Below are 24,311 nucleotides of genomic sequence, written 5' to 3' on the forward strand. Positions count from 1 at the left end.
GTAACGCCAGCCGACCGTCACAGAATCACTGAATCCCTGTGACGTGTCCCTCATACTTATTGGGTGACTTTAGCTAGTGCTGTAATAGCCAAGTCTAGCCTGGTTTCAAGCAGGGAGAAAATAGGGCCTGTGTCTGGCAGTGTAAAAAGGGTCTTTGTAGCCATATGGCTACTATGTCTGCCTTGGTTAAATCAGAAAAAAAAAAGGTGTGAGGTGCTTCAGCTGGTTGGATCAAAGCCCGGTAGCAGGGATTCCCTGCAGGAACGTTTTAATTGCTGAAAACTCTCTCCATTTCCTTTTTCAGGAGAGCTGTCCTTTTTCAAGCCAGAGAGCGCGTCTGCCTTTGTGCTGAAGGAGGTGGGGCGAAGGCTCTGACCAGGTAGGTGTCTGCAGCAGGACACCTCACAGCCCCCCTGGCCATCTCTCCCGCCTCACAGTTCATTTCCCACAGCTTTGTATCCTTGATTCCCCAAACCGGGGATATCTTAGGAGGTGAGTAGTGCGAAAGTGCTGGCAGCACGCTCAGAGTCGCCTCAGAGACAGTTTGACCAAGGTAGGCATCTAAAATTACCCCACGGTCCCGCAGAAATCCAACATGTGGCTGTTGCCTGGGAGTTGGAATGCCGATTCTGAATTACGTTCTTTTTCTGTGATGACTGTTACCGTATCACACTATCACCGCTCCTGAGCTGTTATAATATTCGCCGGGGTAGACACAGTTGTGCCATGCATTATCCACCCTACAATTCCAGGTGAAAAGATTTCAGTTTTGATAGGCTGATATAAAGGTACCTTCAAGGTTATTAGTTAAAACTGACCTACCTTAAGGGCAGCTCTTCCAAAAGGCGCTCATGCTTCCTCCCTCGAAGCAATACGTCAGGCAGGGGAGCGTTAGCAGAGTTGCTTTTCGCCTCCAACATGCCTCTTGGGCAGAAATTATTTTTTTTTTTAAGAGATGCCGACAGTGTGTTGGTGTTCGGCGTCCTGCGGTGGGGCTGGCTCGGGAGTCCCCAAGAGAGGGCAGTGTGTCCCTGGCAGCGGCACCAGGCAGCGGATTCGGAGAAACAGCATGGTCTCCAGAACGTGGAAAGCACAAGTCCTTGAAACCATTTGAAATGACTAATTGACTGGCAGGCTCATTAGCAAATGTCTTTGGAGCTGTGTCTCATCATGTGACTGCTGGTCTTCTCCCCAGGCTGTGGCAGGGATACGGCAGCGCTTCCTCTTGCCTCACTTTCCTAAAGAATGTCCCCTGTCTGTCCCGCTTGCGTCATTTTGCCCTACTTTTTGCACTTGGTGTCTCCTCCAAGAGGGGAGTGATGTTCGTGGGATCAGCGTAGAGCTTTGCTGTGAGTCAGAGTCAACTGGAGACTAAATTCAAAACATAAGGAACTGGGGAGGAAAACAAAAAAGAAGGAAAACTAATGGTGGTTGTTATATTGTAATATTTTGCCTTAGGGCTCCAAACAGGCCATGTTTATGCCAGTCTCCATCTCAAAAGGAAATCTTTGTTGACTAAAGAGGCAGATTTTTACTGAAGTGTGAAAGCACGCATCTCTCCCCAGCCCAGGGTGCTTTTTTTCCCCTTTTTAAGCTGTTTCTGCAGCGGGGCCTGTGAATGAGTTGTCGCTGCTGCGTTTTTTGGCTTCTGTTTGCAGGACCCATTTGTGAACCCTTTCGTTGGAACGGAATAACCAGTTCTCTGCTGCCAGTCGGGGCTCTCTCACCCCTCTCTCTTATTTAGGAAGCAGTTTTTAATTGCCCAGTTCCTAAAGTTACATGAAGGCACCTTTATCGGTGACTTAGATCCTGCAGGAACGCTGCAGCCCTGGCCTAGTAATCGCTGATATATCAAGAGCACCCTCTTTCCCAGGGTTCGTTAAGGCATTTAGTTTTTTTACTAATTGACTGTATAAAATTGCCCCTGGAAGACAGGGCGCTTGTATAACGTGAAAGCACATTGAAATAACCTCCAAAGTTGCTTTGAGGTAAAAACGTATCCCAGGAGAAACATCCGTGTTTAAAATTATTAACCTTGTTTCTAAATCCTTCCTCAGGAGGTTTTTCTTCTTTCCCTTCTCGCTTTCTGTGATGGCAGAACGAGGTGAACTTCACCCGTCTGGTAGGAAAGGGGGAAAAGGTCCCCTCCCTGGGGAGTGCTTTAGTGCTAGCTTGGAAGAAATGCCGGTTTGCCATTATTTTTTGTGTGTGCGCGTGGTGTTTTTAGCGATGCGAAGTCAACAACCCGTTGGTGTTCAGTATTTGTGTTACTGGAACAGCTCCCGAGTTGTTGGTGCCGCCTATGAAAATAGGCTTTAACTTTACGCCGTTCAGCTGCTTGTCATAATATTTAAAAGCAAATGCCTGCGTGCTTTTATAATAGCACTTTAAGAATGATAAACCTCAGCGTCCCATCTGTGTTTCGCTCTGGTATTTACAGTGTAATGAATTCTCCCTTGCTGCTTCAGCTGGATACTCTTTCACCTCCTCTTCCTGTTTCAAGCAGTTGTTAAGTTGGTGTCCATTTTAAAATTCCTCCAATTTTTAGGAGGTTGCCAGTGACATAAAAGAACTTCTTGTGTAGCTTATTTGCCTGGCAGAGGCATTGAGCTAATCTAATTATGTTAAACCTAAGCATCCCTGCAGTAAAGAAGTGTATTGTCCCTGGTTTCATCTGTTTGTAACAGCTGGAGGCATTTGCTAAAACTGGAAGAATAATTTTTTTTTTTTAGGAACAAAATTTTTCTACAAGCAAATATTTTTTTGCTGAAAACATACGGGTTTTTTTTGTTGCTATTCTTTAATCTTTCCTCTAAAAGGAGGAAAAGGTGATTTTGCGGATGGAAGTAAGTTGGAAAGTCCAGAAACATCTCTAGTGTATCTCCTAGCAAAAGCAGGCTGTTGCTATAGCACATTTTTGTTCCATTAGTGTTTGTACATTTTTAAATTTAATTTTCCAAACAGCTTCAGGAAACTGGCATCCCGTAAGTAAAATTTTTAAAAATAGCTCTGTTACTGCCGAAATAAGTCCTGTTATTTCCATGGGCCGCTGTCCTGAGTGTATTCCTGGCTCTCTGAAACCTTGGAAGTGTTTAACGAGATAACTGCAAGGCGGAGTTGTAACCCCAAATATTTACTGAGGAATTAGTTTGTCCCGTTTCTTTCAAGAGTGAACTCTTGCAAACGGAATGCTGCTGTCTGCAAGGTTTATTTTAAACTTTTTCCTCTTTTGCTCGGAGGAAAACCAAAGCCTGGGTAGGAATGTGTGGTTGTGCGGTACCCGTCCTTCTGAACGCCCAGCCTGCACAGAGACCGCTCCGCCTGCGGGATGGCCGGGGAGGGAAATACGGTGCCGGCGTCCTGTGCTGCTCCGGTCTGGCCTCATCCACCTCTGCTCCTTTTCCTTCCATCAATGAGTGTTTAAGGCATTAGAGGAGGGCCACGAGGATGCTCCGAGGGCTGGAGCACCTCTCCTACGAAGACAGGCTGAGAGAGTTGGGGTTGTTCAGCCTGGAGAAGGCTCCGGGGAGACCTTCCAGACCCTTCCAGTCCCTGAAGGGGGCTACAGGAAAGCTGGGGAGGGACTCTGGGTCAGGGAGGGGAGCCCTGGGACGAGGGGCAATGGTTTAAACTAGAGCAGGGCAGGTTTAGGTCAGCCATGAGCAAGAAGTTCTTTACACGGAGGGTGGGGAGACACTGGCCCAGGTTGCCCAGAGAGGGGGTGGAGGCCCCATCCCTGGAGACATTCAAGGCCAGGCTGGATGAGGCTCTGAGCGACCTGGTCTAGTTCAAGCTGTCCCTGCTCACTGCAGGGGGTTGGACCAGATGGCCTTCAGAGGTCCCTTCTGACCCACCGCATTCTGTGATTTCACACTAAAACTTGTGTTATGAATTATTCTTTTTTTACAGGGCTGGGTGGTCTGGAGTTGCACCTTCCCCCAGGTGAAGCAGTTCACTCCTAGATGCCTTTGTGTGTGGTGCCGGGGTGCCGGGCACCCTTTGTGTGCGGAGCCGGGGTGCTGGGCTGCTGTCTGTCCCCCAACAATGCTTCTCACGGCTCTGCTCGCACACCCCGAAGGAGCCGAGCTTCACAGGAGCAGCTGCTGGCCAGGCTTTGCCTTTGGAGGGACTTTGAAGTGACAAGTGTAATAGCACGGGTCCTGTCAAATGGTTTCTGTGGCTTTCCAGCTTGAAGCGTGGATCCCTTGAGGTGTGAAGTGCTGCAGGACACAGGGAAGGCCCTTTTCGCTTGCCTCTCCTCCAAGCCTTCCCTTTTTAGGACTTAAAAAATGTTCCAGAGCGAGTTGCCAGAACAGACTTCCTAGCAACTTCACAATTAGTGATTTGCTTCCAAAAGCAAATGTGCGCTGGCTGCGGCAGCTGTTACTTAGCAGAAATCCTGGGCTCTGTGCTGGAAAATGGCAGGAGTTGTGTGGACAAGGGAAAAACAATCTGCTCATCCCTTGGAGGAGTTAATGGGGAAAAGTTAAACTTTTCAAGCCCTCTCTCTTTCCCGTGGATATTTTGCGTTGGTTGTCCAGATGCAATTGTTTGATAATGAAGTACTATTTATAGGTGTATATTTTTAGAGACATGACGAAGTCTACCACTGGACCAAGATCTTTTGCCTATTATTAGAGTACTAAGTAGCAGAATTAAACCCGCTGTTGGTTATCCCATTAAGGTTATTTAATTTAGAGTGCAATCTGAGCGACTTCACCTTCAGCCGTGCATTTCTCTCCCTTTAACTTCACTAACTGGGGCACTGGGGGAACCTGAACCTCTGGCATGGGTCTGTGCCCTGCTTGCCCCGCAGTGAGCCGATGCACCGTGCTGCGCAGCAGGTCGTTACCACGGTGGGTCGTTACCTCATGTAATTGCAGCCCTGCTCTGAATCACGGTCTCGTGCTGATGCGTGGTGGTGTGGGCTCATTATCTGTGGGTCAGCAGTACCTGCCAGTAATGCTTTAATTTAGCCCTGTGGTACGGCATGTAACAGTTCCCATGTTCCTTGATTAGGGGATCCATCAGGCATCCTAAAAGGAGCTTTTGCTATTTGACAGCGTCATTTTCCATGAGCTGTTCTGCGTTACCTAACGGCGCTGGACGAGGCCGCCTTGGGAAGCCAGAGCTTCATACCCATCTTGCGCTGGGCTGTGTCACCCGGCTGTTACGGAGCAGGGCTCCCATCTGGAACGGGAATGCCAAGACTGGTCTGTATGAAGACTGTGCTGCCTGGCTGTGTTTCATCTAAAATGCTCGAAATCTTTCAGCTCTGATGGCAAAATGAGCAGACTGCGGGCTGGAGTTAGTCTTTGGAGCCTGTGCAACGTGGTTTTTTTTCTAGTTCTCACTTTAAAACCCCAAGTCAGATTGTCGAGACCATTGGGCGTCGACCTTCCTCTGCAAAGGTGATGGGCTCGGTGTCTCGTTCGCTGTATAAATGCAGCATCTTTGACTTTTACGCTTTGCTGCGTATTCCAGCTTTCTTTAAAAATCCTAAGGACTAGTGACGCGACCAGGAGCCGCACACTACAGAAGCATGAGGTTTTGAATCCTGTATTCGTAAATTCTCTCTGGTCTTTTCATAGAACTTTTTATTAATCGCAGTCGGAATAGTTGATGGCATCGGCCGCCTGCCCGCTCTGCGATCTGCCAGATCTTGGAGAGTCCGAGGGAAGCAAAGCAAGTTCCTCCTGCCGGTGAGCTGGATGATCCCGGTGGAAAGGCTCTTTGCAGAGACGGCCTCCCACGGAGTTCCTGGCACCGCGGGTTTTCTGGTGGGCTGGAATGGATGATCTGGCTTCCTTCGAGCCTTGCCCTGACTTTGAGGGAACGTTGGCAGCTGCAGGCTCCGGCCCCGGGAGATGCTTTGCATTACCAACTGTTGCTGCTTCCAGTTAGTTCGGGAAGGAATTCCCCTCCTTGCTGCCCACACCCACTTCAAGGTATCTCTTAAAGTGCTGGTACTTTCATTGCTGGCCGCTTGCATGTTCGCAGAGCGGGATTGAGCAAGGGCTTCTGGCCCACACCATAAATGGGACATAGGTCAAGAAGAGCCAAATACGAAGGTTTTTTTCCAAACCTGTGTGTGTGACACATTCCCATGACAAGTAGCTGTTTCTAATGAGAATGGTAGTGCCGCTCTGAGCCTTGCACGCTGACTTTTAGGTTCTTTGCTCAGGCTTTGTTGCTGACAAGTGCTGGTGTGCAGTATCCGCCTGGAGGAAATTACAGGCTGTTTATCAGCCGTGTAGGAAACAGTACAAGTGGGAGATAGGGCAGTGTCTGCCGGGAGCCTGGCTGTCCCTGCCCGGAGAGGTATGTGCTAAGTAGTGAATGCTGTACTTAACGTACCGAGAGCTGGCTGATTTACTGGAGACCTTTCCCCAGCTGGGAAGCGCCGGCCGGCGTCGCCTGATGACTGGCAGCAGGAGCGTGTCCAGTTAGTTTACCTCCTTGTTTTCGATGTCAGCAGAGAGGAGTGTGTGCGGTCACGCTTCGCTCGGCGAGCCCAGTCACGCTGCTGGATATCATGTTCTTTACCTTTGCACTGGGAGAAGCGTGGAAGGAAGGAGGGGGTTGAGTTTATTGCAGCACACTGAGGTCAGGCTTGTTTTCCCTCTCTGAGCAAGAACAGACCAGCCCCTGGAGTCGGATCCTGCAAGCCCGTAAACAAAAGGCTGGTTTCTGCGGAAAGCCAAAGATGGTATTGTGTTCATCTGGAAAGTCCTTGGGTTGGTTGTTTTTTTTGTTGTTGTTTTTTTTTTTTTTTTTCCCTGCTGCAAACTGTTCCTTGTGTATTAACTTCCAGTTCAAAAGGCTGTGCAGGAGAAATGCTGCTGCTGCTGTTGTTCATCGGGCACAGTCTGGGGGCTCCGCAGGGCTGGCGCTGATGGGGAACTGGAGAAGGGGGATACTGGAGGAGCTGGGGCAAGAGGCTGCTCTCACCGAGCTGGACTCCAGCCCGACAGGTAGCTTTCTAGCAAAGGGCCCACCTACTGGCACATCTCCTGCCTGATTTGCTTTGTAGAGGCCATAAAGCAGTACTGCAGAGCCGGGCTGGCTGGGAAGGCGAGGTGTTAAGTGTCCTACTCAAAACCGTAGGTGTGTGGCAAGGAGGGTGACGCTCCTGGTGGCATTATCCCCCGCTGCTGCGTGGGAGCTGCTCGGGGACTGCCCTCACCTGCGCAGGCTGCTGCTGGGCTTCTGGAGTAGTCTTCAAATAGTAGTGCCTGCAGAAAGCCTAAACAGCTCTTTAAGATGGTGACTGATTTAAAAAAAAAAAAATATTGACAGTCCAGAAGTCCCTGTGTTGATTTTTAAAACCAAAGGGAAGGAAAAGACATTGACAAAGTTCAAGGAAGGACAATACAAATAAAACTAAAGAATGTGTGCGTTGTCATTTCAGTTTTTCGCTTCAGTTACGGCTTCAAGACTTCGTTTAGTCACAAGGTGGGATTGATTTTGGGTGGCTTCTCTGTGATTGAGGCGTCGAGCGCTCTCCTGCAGCTTGGAGGTGGTGGCTGAGCCCTGTAGCAGCTTGGCATTTATCAGCTCTTACAGAGCACCAGAGGCACTTAAACAACTGCACATACTTCACGGGGCCAAGCGACTTGCTATTTAAATCTGCTTGCAATTTAGGAGCCGTAATTATTTTTTTCATGCTATGAAATCACATATAGCTGGAAGAGTTGGGAGGCAATGGAGTAGGGATTGCAGCCGAAGGCTGGCTCACTGCAGCCTCTGATTTATGGGGGCAAGTTCATCTTTTTCAGCAATTAGCAGGATATTGGGAATGTAATCCTCATTCCTTTCCCGTGTTCCTGGTGGCCTTTCTTACCCGCAGGACCTTTCGGGTGCTGCTGCGCTTGTTTTCCATCTCCGCAGTCCCGTGCGTGCTCCTTGCCTGTCCCCCCATGCTGTATTTTGGGAGGATTTTGCCACTGGGTCGACAAAATCCCCTGAACTTCTGTCCCTTTGAGTTTATTACTGAATTCAGAAGGGGGATCGGGGGGGGGGCCCACGCAGCATTGTCAGGAATGATCGCAATGAGCGAGGCCCCGGCTTTGGCATTTGCTGTTTGGGGCCAGGAGGAAGGCTTGGGCTCCTCTGCCTGCCCTCTTCATATGGAGGAGGTATTTAATATGGTATTTATGAGAATTGCTATTCTCAAAAAAAAAAAAAAAAAAAAAAAAATTAAAATATTGGGTTTGGTTTTTTTTTTTTTAAATGATTGTTTTGGCGAGAGGGCTCTTCCTCACCCTTTGATTTACTGAAATCTGAGGAAGACGGAGGTGAAAGGGGCAAAGGCAAGCCACGGTCTAAAACCCAGTGGAGAGTAAATGACGTAGGTTTTACTCCTTTAAAAAAAAAAAAAAAAAAATTAAAAAAAATTGTTTGTGTTCAGACAGTAAGTGGAGAAAACAAGCAGGGTTGGATTTCAGCTCTGATGGATTCTTGGAATGGATCCCTCCTTCTGGCTCGCGAGAGCTGACTGAGCCGCGTGTGGGGACTGGGCTGACGGAGGAGGGTTGAGCAATGCTGTACTGGGAACCGTCCTGGGAGCCCGGAACGTGCTGCGGCCGGAGCATCCCGACATGTGAGAAAGCTCAACACGACTTGGTTTTTCTCAGGGTGTTTTTAAGGCTTTCTTAAGACCAGCTCATTCCTAGACCATTTTTTTTGGTGTTTGTTTCTTGAAGCCTGAGCTTGCCAGTATGTCTGCGCGTAACCAGACTCTGCCGGCTTCTTTGCTAAAACACTGCTATACAGCATTTCCCCCAAAAAACACCTCTTCCTCTCCCACCATGGGGGACTTAGGTTCAACATCTGTTGACTGTAGTCCAGAAGTTAGACTGTGGTGAAATCTAGAGCAGAATATTTACGTGAACTCTCACTTGAAGCTTTAGTTCTCTCCAGTTTCCGATGCCACACGTTCAGATTCAGCGTCTGAAATACGCCGTGTGACCGCCAGGTCACGCGAGTTTTATAAACGCGAAAGAGAATGGGTTCCCCGTCAATGTTGGTGAATGCAACAAAATAAAGATGTGCTTGGAATCACCGTAAAATTCAAACAAATCAATGTTAATCTCAAAACGTGTCTGGGACATTTGAATTCTTTGGAAAATTGATATCAGCAAAACAACTGCTGTGAAGGCAGTGTCTTCCTTATTATTCCTAATTATTAAAGTACATATTGCGATGATAAAATTGCGGTCAATGGAGTAAAATATATTATTCTAAATTATAACTTCATTATTGATGCACCATCTGTTTAGTACATCAGTGATGGATCTCCTGAATTCCCTTTTCCTTTCCAGAAGGACTCAGAACTGGGATCCCCGGCAGCGAGCGCACCCTACGAGACAGAAGACCAAACTGCTCCACTGCAGTAAGAAGGTGAGCAAGAAGAACTCCATACTCATGAAACTTGCCGTATTGTTTCATTGTTAATTTATTTTCCATTGATGGTTAAGTTTTACCTGCTGCGGTGGGGAAATGCGGCAGCGGATGCCACCGCGGTGGTGTTTGCCCGGCTGCGGTGGCTGTTCCGAGCTGCTCCTCTGATTTGACTCTTGGTGCCGGTCCAAGACAAAGGCTGGCGATTACTCGCTGCCCACGTGGAGCGACATTCTGCTCGTTATGTAACAGTAATCCACCTCCTTAATTAGGGAAGAAGATCTCTGGATTCCAAAGAAGACATGTCCCTCTTAGTCAGAAGGCGTGAGGGCTGTGTGGGAGCCTTTGTTCGTGTTGGGAGCCAGGGGAAGCCGCAGCTTTAGCTGCTCGAGCTGGATGGTGGAGTTCAGTTTCCTTTTTTATCCAGCCTTTGCTGGAACGTGTATGTACGTGTTCACCAGGAGCACGCGAAGAGGAGGGTACAGCAAATGATGGCTTTTTCATTCTGTATAACAGCGGGTTTGCTCTGTGCTGGAATATTAGGTGCTGCAAAGGCCCGGTCTTCTCCCTGCCCTCTAAGCAGGATGGTCAAGGTAGAGGCAGGAGATTCGGCGGGTGATTTAAGGTGCGTCCCTCACTTGTCCTGGGCCGTTCTCACCCATCTTTGCCTTCGCGTTGATCCCACTGAAGCTATTACTTTCTGGAAGTATGTGACAAAGCAAAACCGTAATGATTTCTGTCCGTTCTGCTGAGGACAGCTCTTGCAAATCACCTTGTATTCCATTAAAATTATTAAATCATCGGTTCCAATCTTCCCTATACAAACAATCAACACTAAAACATTGTCTGGTAGTGCTGACTAACAAATCCTGGTATTAGTAATCTCCAGTTAATGAAGCAGCGTGGTGATTAAAGCCTCATGAGTTTTCTACAGAAGAAATAAGTTAAATATCAGTTGTGTTGTTTTAAATTACCCTAGAGCTTTGTGTGATCTCAGAGCACAGAATAAATCAGTAGCGTTGTTCTACAAGCTTTACACCACTTTGTCCGTTGTGTTGATGTTTTCCCTGTGTGCCCCCAAATATGATATTTGAATTTGATTTAATCCGGAATGATGCCTGTAGCTGTAGTTCACCACCTACTAAACCTCACCGGCCTCCCCGCGTAAAGGAGATGGGCCATGTTGGACAGGTAAACTTCAGTGTGCTTGGAGGATGTGACGGGTTTGGTCTCCTCCGACTTCTAGCATTCCACCAGCGTGTTTCCACTGCTTCCTTTTCCAAAATAGTTTCTGTGGTTTTTTGCACAACCTTGTCTTCACCTATCTTTTTCTTCCGCAATCTCACATGTCGTCTGCCGTGCGCACGGCAGTGCTGTGGCACTACGTGATGCTGTTGAGTCTGGCCACATCCCATTTGTCCGTCGTTGCCCCGCTGGTCACCAGATGCTGACTCTTAAGTGCAGCTGCTGATATGAAATACTTCGAAATCTTTTCAGAGGCTTTAAAGAAATGATATCTATTGCTGCTTGGAACACTCAATAGCTGAAAATTTCACAGCGGGGTACGGACTGTGGTACGTGAGTGTTGGTGTCGCCTTTCTCTGGTCACCTCCGTCTTCGTAGTGTAGTATTTGGCGTGAGTGTTTTCCGTGGAGCCTCAAAAGTCCCTTCGTGCATCAGCAGTCCTTTTGTGAAATCCTATATTTCCTGTCCCATGTGTGAAATACCAGCAAGGTAAAGGAACTGAAGCTTGGTGAGATGACAAACCCATGGCCGAGAATAGAGTATCTTGCTCACATACTGCTGTTGTCCTAGAGATGGATTATCTTTAGATCAAGGGTGCTGTATTTCAAAGAGAAGGAGCGCTGCTTGCTTCTGTTAGTGTACGCGTTGGAATTGAAGGGGCAGGAGGCTGAGTGTGTTTCAAACCTCCCCGTTTTTGGGAGGCGTTTGAGGTGTCCCCGTCCCCCGCCGGGGTTTGGGGAGAAGCGGGTCGGGCTGGTGCTGCTTTGGGACAGGTGGGGAATGGGTCGCTGTTGTCTGCAGGCGCTCGGAGGAGTTTAGATCTGTATCATTCCAAGATCAGTGGCTCCGTGTGTGTCGCAGCGAGGCTTTTGGAGGTGGAAACGGTGGCTAAATGCACGCCTTTGCGTATTTTGGGTATTTTATCTTCTAAAACCCAGTTCGGTGGGAAAGACTGCATCTAGAGTAACTGCCTGCAGTGAGCCGGTGTGGACTGCAGAGGTCTCTGTCAAGCTGCTTAAGCCTTTGGAATAGTTGAAACGTGAACGCCGCTGTTAGGCGAAGGCCTTTTCACATTAAATAATGTGTGTGTATGTATATATGTATTATTAGAATAGACTGTCAGGCTGACATTGCTTTAATTGCAGCTACAGCTAAGAGCGTGGCCCGGCAGCACGGCGGAGCGAGGCACGTAGGGGACACCAGTCCTTGCAGCTCCCTGCAGCACTTGGAGGAGTCAGCCAGGTTTTGCGAGGAGGAGGAGAAGGAGGAGGATGGCTTCTCTCGCTGCTTTCAGCACTGAGCCCAGCTCTGCAGAGCGGCCCCGGGCCAGAGATACCTCCAAAAAGCGAGGTTGCTGCCGTCCCAGCGGTGGGTGACGGCAGATGGCAGCACCCTGCCCTGCGCCGGGTGTTATTTCTGGCCGGGGAGATTCCACGGTCCCCTGGATTCAACACCACAGTCTAGACTTACTGACAGACAGGATTCTTCCCCCGTTAGGTAAGCAAGATGTAGACGCCCATTATGCAAATTCCCAGCCATAGTGTCCCTCTGTAACATTTTTTCAAATTGTCTAAATAAGGTGGTGTTTCATACAAAAATTTGCAGCAAGACTTTTGGGTAGCTTTCAGCCGTCTTGCCCTCTAGGCATGATTTTTTTTTTTTCCGCTTGAAGGTAGCTCATGAGCACAGCCTGAGTGCTTTTTGCCCTCAGCAGCTGTCCAGATGTGGAGCAGTAGGAAGAAGTAGGCTGCATAAAGAGCTGACATTGTTCAAATAAAAAACTTAACAGCCGGTAGCTCTTGTCCCTGTCTCTTGCAGGGCTGTCCGTACGGGCATCTACGTGGATTCTATTACATCTAACATAATTACACAGACTCAACAGGCATTTTTTGGTTTCTGGACACTGTCAGTGTTCATCCCAGGGAGGAGAAGGGTTGGATGGTATGGCCACCCCGTGCCTTGTTGGGCTGGCAGATGTGGGCAGAGGTGTTGCCCTGCCCGGTGGCTCGTGTGAACTCGTGTCCGAGGCTGAAGGAGGTGGGAATCGATCGTGACTGATTGTCCAGAGCAGCTGGAAATGTCTCTGGCATTTTTACTCTTTTTTTTTTTTTTTTAACAGAGAAATTAAACAAGCCTTTCAGACCTGATGACTGCTGACTTACTCTTGCAGCTCTAGACCAGAGAGGCTCTTGTCACGTACTTGTTATAGGAGCGCTAATTTCTGAGCGCTTAGTATATCTTCAAACGTTTTATAATGCGGTTCTGTAACTACCGTCTGTCCTTCTGCCCCCAGTCTGAAGGCGCTTTAGCCTCGTCAGGCCTCAAAGCGCTGGGTTTGACACAAATAGCTGGGAAGAGATGACTGGAGGCTTAATGAGATGCTCGTTGGGTCAGTGTCTGGCAGCCAACCAAGAAGGCAGATTTTCAAATTGCTGTTAGTACTGCGTGGTGATCACAGCTCTGCTCGAGAAAACATTGGAAGGCTTCCTAATCTTGAATTCTCTGCGCAGGCACGTGATTTTCTGGGAATTAGCTTGAATGCGCCGCAGAATGGTTCATAAATACCTACATGCACTAATATTAGATAATGGAAAAACAAGTACAGCGGGGGTTCTGTCCGTTTGCTTCGTGGTGGCCCTTCAGCCGGCTCTGGTGGCCTCTCTATACCAGCAGCCACCAGCTTTGACGATGCTTCTATTCCTTTACCTAAGAGAGGGGAAAAAAAAAAAAAGCCTGTATTTTTTTAAATTGCAGCGTTGCTCCTGTTTTACTGAGTACTATTTGTTTTGGGGCATAGTTAATTCTTTAAATAATTTATTTAGCTATTTTCAGGGGAAACAATAACACGCTGTACCCTGTGGTGGCTGCAAAGCTGCAGTGTTCTGGCTGATGTTGACAGCCAGGAGTAAGACTTTGTCCTCTGTTGCCCGGACTCTCCCTTCCCGTCATGTGGGCCGTGATCCCGTGGGAATGCCGTCCTTCAGCCTCTGCCAAGCCCTGAGATGTGCTCTGCAGCCCCCAGTTACTGTCGGGGACTCGCGATACCGTCTGCCATCGGCAGCATCCCGATGCATCCGTGCTCTCGGTAACCTGCAGGAGTTAAATCCGGCAGCATTATATAAACCATCCTCGGCTGGCTTTCTCATTTTGAAAGTGTATTTTAACATTTCTGCTCTCAGATCTGAGATAACGAAAGGGGGCTGAGCGTTGCTGAGTCAGTTCTTACTGGCTCTGGTTTTTGTCCTTCCTGCCCTCCCACACGCTCCACCTGCGCACCCAGCTAACCTTCAGCCCCCGTGGGCTTTCCTCCCAGCAGCTAGCGGTAAACAGAGCCGGCTTTCCTATTCTCCGGCTCCTCGGCCTGGGATAACAATTTAATTTGTTTTGGAAGAGCTGTGGTTGGGGAGCGCTGGAGATCTGGGAAGGAAAAAGGGGGGTCCCTGAAGCTTGAGCAAGCTGCTGCTCGGTCCCGCCTGCGCCAAAGTGGCGAACAGCCAGGATAATTAAATCAGCCTTTCCTTTGAAACACCTAACTCTGGGTAAACACGAATATATCCTTACGGTCGCTGCAGCTGCAGAGCTGAGGTTTCGTTGTCTGACGGTATTGTATGCACGCCGGTGGTGCGCCGTGCTGGCCCGGCTGACCGAGTTAGTCACACACGGCAAACCCCACGCTTTGTTTTGGTGTGTGAGATGCAGACGGACATGCAGAGCGTTCCCTGGGGCTGTTCAGTGAGACGGGATGGTGGCATCTGTGCTGCAGGTCACATAAATATCGGGTTCGGTATTGTTTCTTAGAAAACCGCGGTGCTGTAGCACCGCTCACGGTGTCGCACGCAGTCAGGGAGCCCCGGAGCTGGCCTGTGCTAAACCAGGTTCGTCTGGCTTGTAATAAATTCTTTGAAGTCTAGAGCTGCCTAAGCACTTTTCTATCGATGTGCAAAAATGCTTACTGTGATTTTTAAACTAAACCTTTTATTTTCTGGTGAGATAGGAAGCCCTGGTTGCGGGCTAACTGGAAGAGCAGTTCAGTCGTGTGTGAACTTGTAGGCAAGATGGGGAAACGGATCTGTCCTGCTGGGAAATTCGCTCTGTTTGAAATGCAAATCGCTGAGAGGGTGCAGGGGATTTAGGTGAATAATCCGACTGTCAATTGAGTCTGTAATTGATTTGTAACTTTCTAGTGCGAAACCCCTCAATCTCTTATCTGAATCTCGTTGAATTTGCGCTTTCAAAGTTGCGGAACAGAGTTGCATAGGCATATTGTCATTAAACAGGTTTGCTTGTTCTTTATCTAGGTTTTTTTCTAAGAATAGATATATGTAAAAGTGCCTAAACAGCAGTAACTTCACATACTTCCAGCTGGTTTCCCAGCGCGGGGTGCAGATACAGCTGCTCTCGCTGCTGTCGGGACGGGTTGCATTCCTCAGCCCTGAGGCCAGCATTCCTCTGCTCCCCTGCACCAGCTCATTTGTTTAGTATTTGTTTAAATTTTGAATCCCAGAACTGGCTCCAGATCGCTCAAGCTCCCAGACACCTTTATTAGTTGTACGTACAGCCCTCTGGCATTTTAAATCCTGTTCGTACTTATTAAAATAAAATGGGTATTGGCAACTTTTAGTTGCTTGTTGCTGTAGTTCACCGGAATTAATCTGGAATCCCCAAATGCCATTTGACTGAGTAAAGGCAGTTGCAGTTTGCTTATTAGGCGCGAAGCTATTTCAGTTAAAAATCGGAAAGGAAAGTTGCTTTTTTTAAGTCTTGATGGCAGCTTGGCCTGGAGAAATCTCCTCTGTTTTGGGTTTCTCCTTCTCCGCTCCCTGTACATGGAAGCTCACGCATGAGCTGGTTTTTCCTTAGAATTCAGCTTTTCTGCAGCGTTACTGGTGCAAAAGCGTGTAGTAAGAGCCAAATTAGTCAGCGATTGGTTTGGGTGCTTCTAAACCTGAAGTGCATCTCTGCTTTCTACCTATTGCTTTCCTTGGCTTGATTTATTATGGGGAATTATTTGATGGAAACGGACAATCCAAGTGCCCTGGGTCAGACCAACCTTTGCCTGGGGGAAGAACAAACTGGCCCCAAAATACCGACGATTTATCCTATTCCTTGGTGCCTTTGACAGAATTCTGAACTTAGTTCAACTCCAACCCAGGCTGGAGGCACCAAGACAGCAGTGTTGGAATTCTTCATCTTTTCTTAAAAACTAGGTGTAAGTAGGTTTTTATTAATCTGGAGCTTCTGCGTAGCCGTGGGGACGTGGCCAGCGCTGCGCCAGGGCAGTAAGTCATTGATCCGGGAAGAAATGGGCACCCCCAGTACAAAGAAATGAAGAACTTGCACTTTCCCTGGAAACCTCCCGTTTGAATATTACCGTAGCCCGATGATGAAACAGAATCGATTCTCAGCGGCTGGAAGCCTCCCAGCAGGTCTCTGACCGTTAATAGCCAAAGGTTGGACAAAGCCTGATTTAAGTGTCTTACGTCATCTGTACCAGGAGCTGCTTCAACCTGAATCTCCTGGGATTTGTCTTTGCTCCTCTGGCCTGGGCTTCAGCTTTATTTCCTCAGCAGATCTCAAATCTCTTTTGGTGTTTCTGCAGATATTCCCCAGCCTGGGGGCAGCGTTGGTTCTGTACAAAGTACCCACTAAGAATAACTTTGTAGAGCATCTGCAGCGGAATACAAAAAAAAAAAAAAAAAAAAACCACCACCCAAAAAACCCTTAGTAACATGAGGATAGGCGGTTTCGTCCAAGAAATTTCCTTATAAAGCGTTGCTCCGGCTGCGGAGCGCTGCCAACAGGAGTGGCCCGCGCTGCCAGGAATTTCTTTCCTTTTCCTTTCCCTGTTGCAGTAAAGACGGTGCCTCTGCCAGCGTCGCACCCACCGCCCCGCCAGCGATGCGGAGCTCACTGAAGAGCCGTGATACACGGATTTTTGAGCCTTGACTTTGAAACCGGAGCTGAGGAGAGGGTTGTTCTGCACAACAGTTGTCAAGGGCGCGTACCGCCGGTTTTAATCCTGCTGCAGCCAGCCCCCGAAACAAAAGGAACTGATTCCTTAGTGTGCTGAGCAACGCTCGCTGCCCCTTCTCATTGCTTTCAGTGTGGAAAACAAACAAATGCATGAGTCACATAAACCGCTCGTACGAGTCTGCCTCTGCAAACCAGTCCTATTTTTCTTTTGCTCTTCAAGGAAAAGTGGCTAAAAAACAAATTAACTGCTCGTTTTTTGTGGGACAGCAGCTAAACATCCAATCAGTTCTTCAAGCTCTATAAGAACCCTTTTTCTTTCCTCTGAACTGTTGCACTTGAGTTAATGCACACAGAAATTGGTTGAAAGCCTTCATCCCAGCGGGCTCTTAATGGTGCTGTGGTGGAGCTGGTGGGGTTGGCTTTGGGAAGCTCAGATGTGTCCAGAATGACCAAAGCTTGTCACACTTTGGCACAAGGAAATAAGTATTTGGGGGCTGTCCCCGAGAAGCCTGGTTCCTTTTAAAAAGCAGATTAGCGCAGAAGGCAGAAATTCAGTTTTTGGGCTTGTACCTGCCAGGGTTCAGTCATCTGCAGCTGATGTCCCTGTCCTTGGCTGGGGGGAGCTGGCTCTGACGCAGGGCTGGGGGATTTTGGGTTGTGGCTGAAGTGAAAATTGTTCATCTGTGGTAGCAAAACCTTGCGTTCAGCAAAAAGGGTTACTCCGTCCGCAAACGTGTTATGCAGGCGCTTGAGATAAGCTGTAATTCAAACCTTCAGGTTGTCTCGAGCAGGTTTTTGTGTTAGTTACCTCCCTGCTAAGGGTGAATGTGTCTCGCAAAATATTTGGTGGGTTTTTGGTTTTGTGGTTTGTTTTTTTTTTTTAATGCTTTGGAATTAGCTCAGCGCTTTTTGCATCGTCATGTGAGATCTTTGCAACAGGTGATCCGTAGAGGAGTAATAGTTAACTTTTGCATTGTGCGAAGGATTCCTTTCGGTTAGCTGCTGGGCGTTGTGCAAGCGCATTTACAGCTTTATCAGCGTGGACAAGAATCCTGTCTCCTCTGTGACAAATGCTGTTTTCTGTCTGTGTCTTAAGTGCTTTGTTAAAATTTGTAGGGGCCTCGCGGGAAGAGAAGGGCAGTTGTTTTCCCCAGGTCCTGCAGGAGAAGTGGGGCCGAGCTGGTGTCGGAGCCCGGGCTGCAGCCGCCGGGTCTGTGGTTTCCCCTCGAGGCTCTCCTTGCTCATCGCTCGCCGGGCAGTTCCGAAACGGAGGGTGAGAGTGACTTACTCGGAGAACTCACTTATTTTTTAAACTATGGTGTGTGTCTCTGCAGAATCGGCCGTGACTAACCGTTCTCCGAGGCAGGCATTAAAGCCACCTTTGCTGGGGAATGCCGTAATCTTGGAAGAAGGCTGGACAAAATCAGGCTGCTCTGCTGCCTTCCTGGGATTGCTGCTCTCGGAGTCAAGCTGAATTTGTGCCCTGTCTCTTAGTACTCCTTTTTTTTTTTTTTTTTTTTTTTTTTAAAAAAAAAAAACACTTCTAAACACACCAGCCCCTGCTCAAAGTTGAACTGCATTTGAAACAGGACAGGACTTACAGTTCTCCACTTCTCATTTGAGCTCAACAAGGTGCTCAAAGCATTTTCTTAGACGCTCATCCAGCGCCACTTAATGACAGCTGATTTTTTTCAGAAGGTCCCTCTCATGTCCCTGCCTGACAGCTGAGTTATCACATTTTTCCCCTGCAGTCTGTAATTTGTCGGTGATGACCACTCTTTGATGTCCCTTCATCTCTTCTACACCCAAACTTAGGAACCAGCTTTCCTTCCCTCCTATGTGCATGAAACGCTTTTCTAAGAATTTAATTTCTGCAGCATGTGCAAAAGTCCTCTCCGTTTCTAATCAGACACAATCAGCAGTGTGCAGATAGGCAAGGGAAAATTTGAGATCGTGGCAGTCTTTGTGTATGACTTTTTTAGCATAATTGAGATAATCTCAGTTTAACATGTCAAAAAAAAAAAAAAAAGATCTGGGGCGTCATCCCCATTCTCTCTCCCCAGTGGCCTTGTTCAGATTTCAGTCTCCGAAGAGGTACCTTGAGATGCTGTGATTGTTTGTAACCTGTTTGTTTGGGTTTTTTTATTTTCCCAGTTTTCTCCTTTCCTTGTGCCACTTGACACCATCAGTGTTAGGTTTGTATTGGAGTAAAATTTGGCACCATGAAACACACCTTCTGTCAATTTTCCATGAACTGCAGCCTGACTGGGAATTTTTCTCTGTGCACAGACGAGACACCATGAGGCTCCAACGTGAAACGCTTTGCCTTAAAAATTCAGAGTAAGGGTTTGCCTAGTTGGGTGTTTAGGTTCAGCAGAACAGATTTGCTTTATAGACGGACACCAAACAACTATTTGGTATCTTCTGCCGCAATCACGAGTCACTCCTAAAACATTCCTTTGCAGCCAACTTATCTGCGGTGTCGGTCTCGTCTGAACGCATTCCCCGGTTCTCTGCTCCCAGCTGCCCTCCGGCTGACTCTTGTCACTTTACAGATCAGCCTCTTTGTGTCCCCGTCCCCTTCGCTGCTCTGGGGTCGGCTTGGCGCGATACCGTCCCTCTGCTTACACAGAAGGTTGGAGGAGGCCACGAGGATGCCGGGAGGGCTGGAGCCCCTCTGCTGTGGGGACAGGCTGAGAGAGCTGGGGGGGTTCAGCCTGGAGAAGAGAAGGCTCCGGGGAGACCTTCCAGCCCCTTCCAGTCCCTAAAGGGGCTCCAGAAAGGATGGAGATGGACTCTGGAGCAGGGAGGGCAGTGATAACACAAGGGGTAACGGTTTTAAACTGAAAGAAGGGAGATTCAGGTTAGATCTTAGGAAGAAATTCTTGGCTGTGAGGGTGGTGAGCCCCTGGCCCAGGTTGCCCAGAGAAGCTGTGGCTGCCCCATCCCTGGAGGGGTTCAAGGCCAGGTTGGACGGGGCTTGGAGCAACCTGGGCTGGGGGGAGGTGTCCCTGCCCAGGGCAGGGGGTGCCACTGGGGGGGCCTTAAGGTTCCTTCCCACCCAAACCAGTCTGTGAAAGTCTGTGCCTCGGGACCTGGGGGCCTTTATAGGGCCATAAGGTTTTGGGTACCCCGAAGCGATGCATGCAGCCCTTTGAGGTGGACAGTCACGGACCTCTGGGAGACCAGAGGGATGGAGAGGGTGCCCCCCGGGAGCACTGAGTACATTATGCCCGTTAATGGCACCCGCTCTTCTCACTGTGTCAAAGCTGGCCTGGCAATCCAGCGATATCTTGTTATTTGGCTGAATCGTGGAAAAAGGAGAGGGGAGAAGTGATGCAAGGGTTCAGTGTCCAAGGCAACAATAAGGGCTGTCTACCCTCATCTCCCATGGTTAGCTTGAACGAGTGCGGGGCTGTGAGAGTGCCATCAACACCAAAAATCTGCTCTATTATGGCTTGAAGTGCTGTAAAATACTTGAGATGGATGTGAAATACTTGAGATGCAATTGCAGAGGAGGAGTAGCTGTGTGCATCGTGTGGGGATACGCACAGTGTATTATTTATTTTTTTTCGCTGGTGGGATCTCTTGCCTTCCCGTTGCTCTCAGATCCGATGCTTCCTTTGGTCTGTCTGTCTTGGTGTAGATGTTGCTATTCCTTCTTCAAATGAGTTGACGCCTCTTTTGTTTTCACTGGCTTTGGGGAAATGACCTCTGCTTTCCCACAGTCAGGTGGTGGATTTCACAGCTGCCTTCCCCAGAACAGGTTTCCAGCCAGTTGCCATTCCAGCATCACATCTGGGAAACGCATTGCTGGGTAAGAATGGCATGAAATAGGGTTCACAGGCCCAGCGAGTGCAGTTTAAGGAGCCCGGTTGGTTTTGGAGAGCTTGGACCTTGGGCAAAAAGGGTAGTGATGGTCCCTCAAGGGGACCCTTAAAGGCAGCAGGATGGTGGGAGAGCTGAGAGCTTGGGTTGAGTTGGAGTAAACAGAGCTGGAGAATGGGAACGGCTGCTTTTGTGCCAAAACAAGGCTGGGAGCCTCCCCAAGAGAAATAAAATGGCTTATTTCCAGTGTTGACTCTGGGATGGGGAAGAGCGGTGATGTGCTCTCGGGCCGTTGGCGCGGCCGGGGCTGCGTGAATGGTGTTGCAGAGCTCCCCGGCTCGGTGGCTCGTCTGGCTGCTGGCCCGGCTCGCCTCGACACCTCCCCTGCCATTCCCAGCGCGGGAGGGAGGGAGGGAGGGAGGGGACGGGGAGAAGATGCGGTGAACTCGGTGAGTTTCCTGTGGTTGGGTGACTCAATTAGTACTCAGTTGTGTTACTAATGCTTCTCGTGTGTCACTAACTGGTCTGGCCCGAGCACCCTGAAACCTGCTGGTGGGTAGTACCTCGTCGGCACGTGGTGGCAGAGCCGTCCCTGCAGTGGCTGTGCCACCTCGAGCCTCTACACTCTGCTTCAGAGACCAGCTCCTGCTCATCCTTAGGGATGCCTGTGAATATACAGTTTTCCATGAAAACTGTTCCAAGCAGTTCCTTTGGCTGTCGGTTTTTCAAAGCTGAATCTACCCCGTTTGATCCCCAGCCCAGTGGTAAGAAGTGTGTTCCCTTCAAGTCTGCAGTGTCCCTCCACCCTACTCTAAACACCCTCTTTGTTCCAACAGCTTTTGCCTGGGGGCTGTTCCCGCATCCTTTTCCAGAACTCCCAAGTATGAAACTTGCACTTTAGAGAACACAGCTGCGTTTCTGCAGTTTGATTTTTTTATTTTATTTTTTTTTTCTCCTGTAGTATCCCACCGCTTTGGTTTTCCTCCCTCTAACAAACCGCAGGATTAATGCGGGTTGTAGGTGATGTGCCACTAATGGTCTCTGTTGATCCTCACCCCTTTCTTCTCATTGCTGTCGGGGCTTGCTCTGGTCTCGGATGTGCAGGGACTGTAATAACTTGGCTCCTTCACACCACTGCTCCTTCTTAATATTCAACCGAATTAATAGAGGTGTAGATGCTACTGTTCTGAGTGTACTTTCCTTAATACTTCACCTGGCAATTAAAACGGTCGGAGGGAGCAGCAAAGCAGAAGATTGAGTTAGAAGAACAATGTTCCTTAACGTTTCCAGCTATTTCTGCGCCTACTGTAGAATTTTAGTGATGAATATGTTAGTTTCTGCCTGCAGCGTGCCACCTCCTCTGGCTGAAATCCCAAGTGAAACTCCTGCCCCTGAGCATCTCTGCTTTACGGAGACTCCACAGAAAAGCCTATTGAATTGCTTTCTGGTTGTTCGCTTACGAATGGACGCGACAAAGTTCTGTTTGTAGGAAGGATCTCGCTCCTGTTTTCTGCAGCAATTTCCCCTGCTCCCCAGCGTAACCTTCATCCCTCCGCTCTGCCGCTTGTCCCGCCGCTGCCACCACCCCTGGTTTTCGGGTGGCTTTGCTGCATCCTGTAGGGCTGGCAGGCGGCGAGCGGGGAAGCCCTGGCCATCTGAAGACACACAAGTCTCTTCCCAGCAGTGGTTACTCCGGGAAGCGCAAGCACGAAAGGATTAACGGCAAACAGAAATGCTATTTACGTGGTTCCAAGCAGAGGGGAAAAAAAAAAAAAAAAAAAAGAAAAAAAAAAAGAAAAAAAAATACTCCAAAGTGCAGCCGTTGCTGAAGCTGGGTTCAGCGCCAGGGCTGTTGGCGTTGGCTCCCCTCGACTTCGCACCAGCGGCTAAATCAACAGGCAGCTGGGTTTGATGGAGTTCCAAAAAAGGGCCGGAGAAACAGCTTTTTGCTGTGGCTGTGTCTCGCTCTTACTGCCCCGCCGTGGAGCCCGCGGCTGCCGCTGGGGTGCAAAGGGGAAGGCAGCACGGTTCACAGAGCGCTCCAGTCCTGCTCTAACTCTGAAGGGCAATGTGAGCGAGCAGCTTAATTCAACAAATTGATACTGAGTTCTGCCTTCAGACGTTTTTCATACTCAGGCTGCTTATGTGGATGATTTCAGGTGGAAAGCTGATGAGTTAGTTGCATCTTAGGCAGCTTTTTCCTCTTCTGGAGCTGATAAAAGTACGTTCTTATGTATGAAGAACTCTAAGTAGCTTTTCAGAAACCAGTACTCATCCAGCTTATGTGCTCTTTTAAACTTATCATGATGTCTGCGGGTCATTTTGCAAAAAACAGGAATATAATGCCTTAAAGAGCCTGTGCAAACCACTCTGCGTTGTGTTTACTCTACAAGCCGCTGCATCTGGAAGTTGCATTTTGGGTTTGCAGGCTCCGTCCTGCGCCTGTCGCGTGCGTTGGGGCCGGCTGAGCTGGGACACGGTGCGATATTCCACTGGTGTCCGCGGGAAGGAGGGTGCGGGATCAGCTCAGCAGGGTCAGCCCGTCGGGCTCTTTACCTTCCCGGAGGAGAGAAACAGTTGGGAAGGAGCTGGAAGATGGAGCTGGTTGGGATGGGTGGGAGGTGACCAGCAACACCTCGGTTGTTTGTTTCTTGTAATGAGTTTCCCACATTGTTAGCAAGGCCATAAATTAGATGGGGAGCTCCCTTTTCCACGGCCCAGAAATATCTTTAAGTCTCTTTAAAGGACTTATGTTGTTGCCAGAATATACAAAAGCAGCGGTGTGTTGCTGTGAGTGCAGCAGGCCTGGGGCCCTTCATCTTTGCAAAAGGAGTTGTTGGGATGATTGTGCTAAGATTAATGAAGGTAAATTTATAACGATTTTGCCGTTGAGAGCCCACTTCTAACATTTTTGCAGGATCGTAGCTCTGCTTTTGCAAGCGTCTGATTTAAAGACTTGCTCTCTAACTGCAGATTTGTTGTGAGTTGGTTTTGCGTTCCTTGAAGAGGTGACGGCTGGTGGTGGGATCCACAAACATCCAGCAAAACTCGAATTCTCGAGACTCGAAGCCGTTGTGCAAGAAAGGGTGTCCTACGTACGCAGGCAGAGAAGTAGTACCCAGCTTGAGGTGAGGGAAAGTAACCGCAGGGCCCCCATGTGTTCCACCTAATCTTCAACCAAGGGTCCAGCGAACCAAACAAGCCCAGAGCAGCCGATACATTTCTAATTATTAATTATTTGCAAAGGAAAACTGCGGGGTTAGTTCTGGTGGTGCGATGCTGTGCAACCTGCTGCGTGACTCAAGCGTGCTACATTCCTGGTGTTGCCTCTTTTCAGACGTGACGAAGACTTAACCCCGGTGCTTTTAATTAAGAGTTGTTTGCATTCATCAATACAGGGCGCAAATAGCCGGAGGGTGGACACAAGCTGTCCTCCACATCGCCGGTGAGCCCAACTGCTCGCGTTTTGTCCCTACAGGACAAAGTTGCAGCACAGCGAAGACCAAGATGGTGAGTTCGTTCTGCTCAAGTTGTGGATGTGTTTAGCGTATCTCACCTTCCGAGGGCCGTGATAGACCCGGGGAGATGATGAACATGTTCTCGGTGCAGACCTGCCACGTACTAACCTTCGATATTTACTTGAGGAAGCTGTCACTACACTGGGCTCTACCAAACTCACTTGCCTTTGAAAAAAAAAAAAAACTATTTGATTTGGAGTTTTTTTGCTGTACCTGCTGCTACTGAATCTGCCTTCGGGCTGATGCTGATTCCCAGGTAGTGCTGGTTTTCCCCGAATAAAAGCCATAGAGCCTTATTCCAGTGCTGTGACAGCGACGGCAGCGCACGGCGATGACCACGGGAGT

The 24,311-nt window shown here is 48.8% G+C and overlaps 1 protein-coding gene across 4 annotated transcripts in view; it reads left to right on the top strand.

Moving 5' to 3' along the window:
* Positions 1–24,311, top strand: part of GNG7 (G protein subunit gamma 7) — an 81,134-nt gene that overhangs the window by 15,280 nt on the left and 41,543 nt on the right. The window contains exons 2-3 of one of the 4 annotated variants that reach the window (XM_074565413.1): positions 305–553; positions 9,324–9,402. The gene's annotated coding sequence lies outside the window, so the exon portion shown is untranslated. The remainder of the gene's footprint in view (positions 1–304; positions 554–9,323; positions 9,403–24,311) is intronic. The other 3 variants (XM_074565412.1, XM_074565410.1, XM_074565414.1) reach the window with 3 other exon arrangements.

This window comes from Larus michahellis, chromosome 23, assembly GCF_964199755.1.
Source record: "Larus michahellis chromosome 23, bLarMic1.1, whole genome shotgun sequence".
NCBI lineage: Eukaryota > Metazoa > Chordata > Aves > Charadriiformes > Laridae > Larus > Larus michahellis.